General features: G+C 38.8%; 1 pseudogene across 1 annotated transcript in view; it reads left to right on the forward strand.

Moving 5' to 3' along the window:
• Positions 1 to 2,629: 2,629 nt before the first annotated feature.
• LOC145500900 (uncharacterized) overlaps positions 2,630 to 10,586 on the forward strand; it is an 11,345-nt pseudogene continuing 3,388 nt past the window's right edge. Inside the window, exons 1-7 of the transcript XR_014051159.1 lie at positions 2,630 to 4,784; positions 5,630 to 5,735; positions 6,455 to 6,665; positions 7,160 to 7,346; positions 7,945 to 8,152; positions 9,302 to 10,184; positions 10,453 to 10,586. The exon at positions 10,453 to 10,586 is cut by the window's right edge and continues 26 nt beyond it. The product of XR_014051159.1 is annotated as an uncharacterized LOC145500900 (transcript). The remainder of the gene's footprint in view (positions 4,785 to 5,629; positions 5,736 to 6,454; positions 6,666 to 7,159; positions 7,347 to 7,944; positions 8,153 to 9,301; positions 10,185 to 10,452) is intronic.

The following is a 10,586-nucleotide window of genomic DNA, read 5'->3' on the forward strand; positions in this document are numbered from 1 at the left end:
ACTTTTGCAGTTTTCATAGGGGCTTTAGAAGGCAATTCTTCAACGGTCGACGGAATCCTTCAAAATGCTTGAAAAATTTAAAACTTCCTATTGTTAGATAGAAGAAAAGTAAAGCTCTTATGCTAAGTTTACCCTCACTGAGTTCTAGTTTTGTAAATTGTTTCAATGCGAATACCGAGAACTTTGTCAATTTTCCAGATATTTTTTGCATATTTAATGAGGCAAAAAGCTATATTTTCGTTTTTTGCGAATTTCTCGAAGACTTTAAATTCTAAGAAAATCGGAATAATATTTTCGAAAGTGGCTCCCTAAAAGCGTTCTGTAGGCAAAGTTTCAGGATTTACGATTTTTTTAACCTGGCCAACCATTCTCGATATTTCCAGTCACTGACTCTTAATAGTTTAAGTAGAAAGTGAATATTATGGACTTTCCAGTTTTGCTGCAATCATCAATATTCTATCAAAGAATTAACAGTTGGAAATTCTTATGTTATCTTGCAGGGAGTCCCCTGCTTTACTGCTTAAAAAATTACGGTAATTTGATTCTTGTTAGCTCCACCTATCTGTGCCCCCCTCCCCTGAACAGAGGATTTTTACGGGGTACTTGTGCCCCAGTTATAAAATTTTCCCTTTCTTCTATTTCTGCTTAAATACTAAATTTACTAGTCAAGAGTTGGCTCAAAGGAACTCTCTGATTTGTGCTGCTGTTCGCTCTACTGATGCAAAAAAGAATTCAAACCCCTGACAAAACAGGGTGAATTCCAGAGGAGCGTGCCTTCCGGCTTATCCCCGTCAACAGGTGCCCAAGTCATTCACCGGGACTTCTCGAACAACAGAGTGTACAACTTGAAGTAGCCCCACGTATCCATTTCTAAAACTAAGTTCACCACAACGAACCTATAGCTCCTAATCAAGCTACTTATTCCACACTCTACCGAATTCTTGCAGTACTGTGCTTTCAAGAACAGTTTTTTTTTTAAACAACAACAAGGAACAGGAGACCCAGGTTACGCTATTGGAGCGTCACGTTTATTTCTCAAGGGGGACGGGGTGGTAACCATCAAGCTGGCATGCTAACCTTTTTACAGACAAAAATTGAACAACGTCTTATAAAATAGCGAAAGAAAACTCATGCAGAGGTTTTAGCCCGAAAAGCGGTACAAGAAAATTGGAAAAATTCCGAAAATGGATGAATAACAGATGTCGGCTCGTCACGCAATCTCCTACCCAACGTTTGGGAGGAGAGATTGCGTGACGAACCAAAAGAGGTCAGTTTGGGAGTCTATCATGCACAGCTGTATAGGCTGTATGGCCAGTAAGTTTGTACCTTCATTCCTTTATCTAGACCCAGGGGCGAGCGATTAAATTCAAAATTGGCGTGGAAAAAATTAATCCGCGGATAGTTGCAGGGCATGAGAAAGTTGAACGGTAGGAAAAAATTTCTCCCGGAAGCCATCGCCCTTCATGTGTTTTCCTCAGTTCCCAACGTCAAAGCTTGTCCCCAGTCTCTGGGATCGTTGCCGTCGTTGCCGTCGTTGCCAGTCGTTGCGGCGGAAAGTGTTACAGCTTTGCAGCACTGGTGTTGTGTCCTCAAGAAGTTGGTTAAAGGTATGTCTAAAATAGCTACTATATATAGTTCCATTTCTCCCCAGATTCTGGGATTTCCATAAAGAATTGGGTGCTAGTTTTAAAATGGTAGAAAATAGTAGCTTCCGGTCTTTAGTGGGACATCAAGAAACGAAAGTACCAGATAGAAAGTACGAAAACAACAGTCTCTTTACCATTTTTGCGATTATAGACGGAGACGTGCTTGCCCTGCCGGCTCAGGCGCAACGAAAAACAAAGGGATGAACAATAAAGCACGCGGAGACAGTAGATGACCAACAAAGGGTATAAATACCGGTAATGCCGACAGTCTCCTATCTGCACTGTTTCTTTTGATAGTCTCACTGGCTGAGTGAACACGGAAATAATGATTGTAATTATGACAAAATTAGTTTGGCAATCAGATTTTCCTTATTCTCCAAGATGCACGAGTCTCCCTGTGAAGAGGGCTCGTTGACTGCTAATCCAGAATGAAGGTGTAAATCATAATTAATTATGGTCTCCATAATTGTAGCCTGTTAGTTCCTGTAACTCATTGACCAGCAGCCATTGAATTGGAAGGGGAGTTGGGCGCACCAGCAATGGGAAAAAGATGGTAGGAAGTCTACAAGAGCTGGTTAAGAGAGGACTGAAGGAAGAATTTCTAAGGGGTGTGTAAAGGAGATAGGGAGTCTTCAAGGAGCAGGAAAAGAGAGTGGGAACCAGGATTGTGAATCAAAGTGAAAAAAGTTGCAAAGTAAATTGCATTTGCTCTGGTTTTGCATTGATTTACTCTGTGATTGGCCAGCAAAACCTCTGCCACTTTCTCAACCAATGAAAAGCAAAAGCAAAAGCAAAACCAATCACAATTTGCACACGCGCATATCCCCACGCATTGCACCAGTTACATGTAATTCCTTTGCATTCTGATTGGCTCAATACGGTGTTTCGGTATGTTGTGATTGGTCAGAGTAATTGCTTTGGTTTTGGTTTTGCGACACTTAATTGAAAACTGCTCTAGTGCTCAATGATCATGATATGACATAGAGGCAGGAAGCATCATTAGGAAAGAGTAAGAAACAAAATAAAAATAATACAGTAAATTATTGTTTGTCTTCTCAAGATAGTCACATCTTAGTCTAGCTGCTTCTTGCTAGTCTTCATCAGTTAATAAAATTATAGATCACCTTTTGAATCAAGGTGGTTAGCTGTGATTGGTTCATTTTGATCCTGGTAATTGTTCGATCAAGAAGCTTACCTCTGCAGTCCACTGCTGTACTGATCTCCTATATACATTGAGGACACAGGAAGAACTATGCAGTCAAGAATATAATTATTGAGGAGCGTGCCCTAGACCAGTACCTCCAATATGAGACTATAGAGCAACTGTCTGCTTTGAAATAAAATTAAGTTTATTGATTCAGATTCTTACCGGTACGTACACCTCCAGGGTTGACAAAGCTATTCACATTTGTAAGAGTTCACCCTCAGCATCAACTGGGATATACAGAGACAACATTCCTGAAGCATGGGTGTCTTCAATTGTGATTTTAACCCAAGAGAAGATTGATTCAGCAGCAGATCACAGAGAGAATAGTTTCATGACTCATATATGAGGGTCAAAATAATACAAATGACAGCCAACCATAATGGTGCAAATGGGTACCTGATGGGACTAGCCGTCAGCAGTCAAAATGATATGTCTGTACCAATATCTTATTGTACATATTAACTAATTCCAACTACTGTGATGACCAGTAACAGACTTTTCCAGAGGTTAAAGGCATTGAACTTACCAGCCCAGCAACCCCTCCCCCTCATCAAGCCAGCTTATGGAAAAAAGGAGAACTCCTTAACCTTTTGTTTTGTATAAGAGTGGAAAGTTCAGACCCCACTATAAAAATAATACTGACATCATCATCATCATCATCATAAAATGATGTTTAGCCGGGATTGTCACTTTTTCCTCACTAAAGCCTTTATACTATCGCTTTCTCTTTCATTTGCAGGGTAAATTACCGACATGGAAATGTTTTATGCATCACTTAAACCAATCCTATTTCATGGCAACAACAGGAAGTATCAAAATTCAGATTTTGAACTATCAAATTCTCTGGAATCAATAATTGACCACTTAGAAGGGAAAGATCCAACTTGTGTTGTTGTTTATGGTGAACTTGGCTCTGGACGTACAACATTCCTGAGTAAGGTCTGTGATACACTCCTGGAAAGAAATCTTAAACAATCTGAAATATGTGGTTTGAGAGTAAGAGCAGGATGTTCCGCACAGTCACTGTGGAATTTTCTGAGTGGGATTTCAAAGGACAAACTAGATAAAGCCACTGCCTCATTACTTTTGCAGTCAAGTGCCAAATTAAGCAAGAAGTACAAGGCAACACAAGCCTTCATTTCATCTAACTTCAAGCTTGTCTGTATCGATGATGTATATTCAGATGGCGGATTGGTTTGGTCACACTTATCACAATTATTGCCTAAAATAAAAGCACATGTAATTGTTGTCAGTACAAGGAAAGAAGCTCCTCTCATTCAATCCACGCTGACAGAACAGACTGTCCTGTCTGTGGAACTAAAAGGTATTTGTATGGATTCCTTCAAGCAATCCCTTAGCAACAAACTACCTCATTGGAAGTTAAGTGATGATGAGCTGTTGAGAATTTGCACCATACTGAATGGCAACCCAACATCACTGAAAATTTTGACTAATGCGGTCAATGAATTTAAACTTCCACCAGAAAGTTTTGACTGTGCGTTCTTATCACACTCTGAACACTTGAATGAAGAGGAATCTTCCGGTTTTCTTATGGTGCTCCAGTTTGTATTTCAACACTTGACAGTTTGGGAGAAACAAGTACTTGGTCAGCTTTGTCAGTTACGAGAACCGCTTCCCCTAAGGACTGTGTCAGAAGAGATAGGAAAGCTTGTGAGACTTGGCTTGGTGGATAAAGAAGCCATCAGTGAAGACACAAGAACAAATAAGGGCGTCCATTCAGTCTCAGTTGCTTGTTGCATTCAGTTGAGCTCATTGCAACTCATTGACGCCTCTGACAACAATGGCTTCAGCCCTGAAACTCAGTTGCATTTCAGTGTCTTTGATCTGTGGTATGGTCTTCTTTCTGAAAAACTTCACCAGCTTGTAAATGATGAACAAGGGAATGCTTGGCCATTTGTGCCTGAAAAGTGGTAAGAAAACTGAGTTATCCATGTGGTATCTTATAATAAGCATGGTGTTGTTTTTAATTTTTTTTTTTTTTTTTTTTTGCTTAAGACAATATAAAAACATTTTTTTTTATTTCCTTTATCTTAGAGTCACCACAAAAATAGAACAAAAAGAAAACCAAGTAGCTATAGTTTGAAAAGCTTCAGATAAAATGCGAATTCAAACCACAGCAAGTTTGCTCTCAGACTTAGCTTCCTCCTGATGAAGACAGAACTGTCTTAGCTTGCACAGTGGTGCAATCTGGTACAATGGGTAGGATCTGATAACAATTAGATCCTTTTTGTTTTACTTGAATGATTGGATCTTAAGGCCCTTACATCAACACTTGCATTCTTCCTACTCTTCATCCTATATCTCTTACAACACTAGTTGGGAGAAGTAAGACATTTCATCTTCAAATTTTCTTTCTTTCATTAATTTCCCTTTTCTTTCCTTTATAAGCTTTAACATATAGCTACCTGACTGTATGCCTAATGTTACAATAGCAACCTTGTAAGGAGAAATTAGAAGCTGGTCACTGTTAGGGTATATAATTATATACTGGGTATTAAAGCTACAACAGTCAGGATCACCCACAGCATTAAGGTCCCCCCCCCCCCCCCCTGGGTATTGATAGCCATACGGCTGTCTCTGCAAGTTACTGCTCTTACATGTAGTAAGGTGAAAACAGTTCTAGCTAGCTTGTGAGTGTTTAGTAAAATTGTTTCCATTTTCTCATTGATCATCAGTTCATTTTATTGTCACCATAGATGTCGGTAATACCTTTAATAAACAAATTTATATGTTTCTAACTATCTTTTTAATGCAGGCAGTACATTACAAATGTTGGAGCAGAAGAGAGGTACAATATAAAAGAGCTGATAACAGCAAAGAACTCATTTGCACCGCATTTAACTGAGCAGGACATCTTGGAGGTGTGTGTTGAGTGACTCTGAGTAAAAGACAATTTTCCTCTCACTAACTCTCTGTAGTTACATTACTGACACATGTCTGCCGACCAGCTTGCCAGCTGCTGACTAGCTAACCAGTTGATTGGCATGTGTATTTATCTGTGTCAAAACAAGAACACTGGAAGGCTGCATTAATTTACATAATTTTTGCTGTTAGCTGATTTCATTTTCAGTGATTGTTTTTGTCCTGTCTAGTGGCAGAAGTTCTCCTCAAATATACATTGGATGACATCATGCAGTCAACCAACCAGTTGAACTGTTCTGTTGAACTGTTGTTAACTGTCAAAACAGAGCATGGTACTCTGCTGTCTTAATGTTATTCTTGTGTGAAATATAGAATCTGATATATTCTTATTGTATTGAAATAATTTTTAAAACAAAACATGTACAGCACATAGAAAGTCAAAGAAACCTCAAGTTGTAGTTGGTCTGCAAAGTGATCTAGAAATTGAGAGGTCAAAATGTATTCACGTATTCATTCATTCATTCATTCATTCATTCATTCATTCATTCATTCATTCATTCATTCATTCATTCATTCATTCATTCATTCATTCATTCTGAATTCATTCATTCTGAATTCATTCATTCATTCATTCTGAATTCATTTATTTATTTATTTATTTATTTATGTAATATTAATATTAATATTAAAGCCATAAATTTTACTTTCTTTGTTGAAGGAGTGTTTGTTTCAAGCAGTCAGGGAGAAGATGTACAGTACAGTGGCAGCTCTAGTATTTGTAACAGACAGGTTCAGTTATTGGCAGGGAAGCTCACACACAACTCTGCAGCTTGTTGAGTACTTGAAGACTAACAGCCCTGGCACAGCAATTGCACCTCAACTGCTCATTAGAAAAGTCAGAGTTATGAAAAATGCGGGTGACTTACATGGTATTTAATGTACCCGTAATTCTGTTTATCAGTTTTGTGTTTACTCCATAGGATATGCATGCACTCACTAAGGAACTGACAAATGCTTTACAAATATACATTAGCTGCTGGGAATATTAAATTATCTTTTGGTTTTACATGTAATTTTCTAAGTCGTCTTTGCCTTTTAGGATTTACAGGCATTTGGTTGTCATTTTTGAGACAATTGAACTTAAAATTTTGTTACAGGAGAATTTCTTACAAACTCTTTGGCAATAAAGAAAACAGAATGGCTTGGGCTTTTTCAGGTGCTTTGATGCAAGGCAGTGAAAGCAGTAAAAGAGCGAGATTTGGGCCAGAACTTGAGTTTTGTCTGTTTAAACTAAATTGGTTTTCCAGTGTTTCACCAAGCCTGTAAAAATTATTGGGGACCTATTTATTTAAATGTAACTGTTGTATAATATAATTGCCATGGGCAGTTTATATTATTAATTTTTCACATATGTTTCGATTAGGTGCAGAGAGAGCTCTTGATGAACTTCTAGTTAAGAAGAGCCAAGTGGGTAAATGGGTCTACAAGCAAAAACATGACCATCAACTGGTCAGTGCAGTTTGTATTCAGACCAAAGGTGATATTCAGTACAATCTTGGACAGTGGCTGCAAGGAGCGAAACTATTAATTGAATCACTCATTTTGTTCAGGTATGTCTAGAGATGATTGATTGTAGCTTGTGCCATCTAAATTACAGTCATTCTTTATCACATGTGACCAGTATTTTTTGGAAATTTGAATAGAGTTTTGAAGTTTATGCATCAGGTTTGAACATGGCTTTAACTAGCAAGGTAAAGAATCTGAAGAAATAGAAAAATGAAAATTGAACTGGTTTGAGTATTTAAACCACAGATATAACCTCATTTTATTTTAACTGGTCCCTTCTTAAAGTTTGCTTTTGTTTTGTTAATTCTCCAGTCCCCATTAGTTCTCTAGGCACTGGAAGAAGCAATGGTTGGCAGTTTCATGTCATTGATCATAAGCAAAATGAATGAAAACATATTGGAATTCACTGTTTGTTGTATGGATATGAATTTATGAATTTATTTGTTTACTATTTATCCTATCATTGTTTTAGTCCTTTTTTTTTCCATTGGCATACTGGGGGCTCCGTGTTGCATTTGTCTTTGGTTATGACTCAAGAACTAAGATAGGAAGTGCAAATGTTACTACAGAGGTTCGCTACATTTCAACTTCATGAAGAAGAGCGAGAGTAATTTCATTTGTTATATACCTCTTTTTGAACAGCACACTTCCCATTCCAGATACAAAGGGTATCTCATCCAGCCTAGCTATTCTAGCCAATTGCCTTGAACAGATGAGTTTGAGTGAGTATATTCCGTTGGCCCAAATGTATGGTCTGACGGCAACTCATCCCCTGCTGCAAGCCTACTACTGCTCATACGAATCTGCCCTGAGATCGCAGTACACTCCACTATTTTATGCTAGACACAAGGTGAGTCAAGTAATGCACAAAGTACTCTTTCTCATCTACGACCTTCCCAATACTCAAACTAATGCTTTTAACTTGAAGAAAGGTAACGTTCATCTGAAAGTCTTCTGACCTGGCAACTACTACGACTGAATGGAGATAATACATAACAGTATGGAAGTTGCTTGCTCACAATCAGCTGGTGATAATAACGATTAATGATGATGATGATGATGATGATTGTTACTCCCGTAGTTCACTTCGCTAAGAATTAATTTTACTGCCGCAGGCCACTACGCCATGATTTTTAACACCCGCGTGGACAGAAGACTTACGAAACGTAGAATAATGGGGTTTAAACTGAAACACAAATTGGATAAACAAAACTTACTAAGCGTACAAATTACTACAAGCAAACCAGAAAACTAGAACCGAAAGGCAAAGAAAGAACACTTACATCGTTTGGCGCTGTAGGGAATGAAGAAGTTCTAAACTTAAAACTCTTTAAACTCTTTAAAAGCTGCTCTTCAATCGTGCTCATTTGATATGAGTGAATGTGAATAATAATCAATTTCCCTGGTGACGTTCACGCGGGAAAGCTAATAAGACCGGCTCAATTGTTCATTGTTTGGTTACAATAATGATAATGATGATGATTAGTGATGGTGATCGTGATGGTGGTAGAGGTGGCGGTGATGGTGATGGTGGTGGGCATTACTAAAATGAAAACATATTGTACAGCCAGTCCTTCCTGTTATTACATGAAGTTCCTGTAGAAATGTCCTTGAGGTAGGCCGAAGTAATTTAATTTTTATGCCTTCATTCACTGGGACATGCCTCTAGCAACCAGGCAGACAAGGTTTCCACCCTCATATTTTTCAGCTCAGTATCATACAAGGTACTGCACGGTCTTTAATGGTGGTAATTGTTGATGTTTCCATCCTAGGCAGTGTTAAATCACACATATTAACTTTTGACTAAAGTAAGATTTAATGAAAGTGGTACCATTTTCTAATCATTTTTCTGTATTTGGTAATTTTAATGAAGTTCCTGATTACAGGCCGATTAATATAAGGTGGGCTGTCGAATGCGAAGCAAAGAACTGAATACATGTAATGCTTTCACAAAAAATTGTACAGTGCTAACCAGGACGTTCTGTTTTACTCTATGCAGTGTCGCGCAGCTGAATTCATGTTGCATTACTCACAGCTGATTCCTGATGAACTTCAAAGACAGGAACATTTACATATCGCCACTGAAGATTTTAAGGACAGCATTCAAGCTCATACAGACTTTCAGTCCCTCACAAGTCGAGCGGATTTCTTCACCTTTGTCTGCGCAGTGTACAACCTTGGCGTCACTTATCAGACAATGGCAGCACAGGGAAGCATTCAACAAGCGCAGCGCATTAATAAAATATCAATGGCATTGTATGAGCACTACTGTTCATTTACTGGAACAATCCTTTTAGACAAGGAGATTACTAAGGTGATCTCTTATTGTCGCAGCATTTTACAGCTGAAACCATTTTGCGATGAAGAGCTTACCGATACAGAAGGGTTGACAGAGGCCCATGGTAAGAGGAAATCAAGTGCTGTGGCCACAAGTGATACCAAGGGGGAACAGAGTACCCAGGTGCTTGGCTCATCCTCTTGGGAAAAGTCCAACACAGACCACCCAGGGGTGCAAGCAAGTGTTGACACTACAAATGAAGAATTCGTGTTTGCTAGCCATGAGGCCGTTCTGAAAGTGCGCCACGAGGGACATTCCGTCACGGACAAGTTAAAAGAAACATGGGAACGCATGGCCACCAAGTCCGACACCAGTGACATTGTATCTGCAGTGATTCATAGCAATCAAGTTAACTCGGGGAAGAACGCCAGCTACTTGGGATTTACTGTTGATCGATGCTGTGATACCAAGGACAAAAGGTCTAATGTTACTATGGAGACTGTAGATCGGAGTATTGTCACTCAGAATCTGGAAAACGAGACTGTCCCTTTGCCATCTGAAGGATTCCAAGGCCTGAAGCTGGATCCAGGGCAAAGAGTGCAAGGTAATGAACTAACAGTACAAAAATAGTAACGGCACGAATTTTCTAAAGGAAAAAGTAAGGAAAGAAAAGTAAGGAATAAATAAGGAGAGAAAGTGTTGAAAAAAATGTCAAATTTCAGTAGCTTAGACAAACTTGGAAAACACTGTTTGGGCTTATGATCAGTAACTGGTGAATGTGCTAGATGTTCCCGTGCACGTGGTTTGGCAGATGATCTCTGATGCTGTAAGTAGGTGTTATCCTAAAAGTATATTTTCTTTTGTGTTTTCAGGTGCCATTGTGTGGAGGTATGATTTTGTGTCTAAAGAATGGCGGGGTGACAAGACTTTGGCTTATGTTGGCGATTTATTGGAACTGGCGAAAGGCAAAGAGGGAGCACAAAGGAATGCCTTTATGGTCGAGTTT

Source organism: Orbicella franksi, chromosome 10 (assembly GCF_964199315.1).
Source record: "Orbicella franksi chromosome 10, jaOrbFran1.1, whole genome shotgun sequence".
Lineage (NCBI taxonomy): Eukaryota > Metazoa > Cnidaria > Anthozoa > Scleractinia > Merulinidae > Orbicella > Orbicella franksi.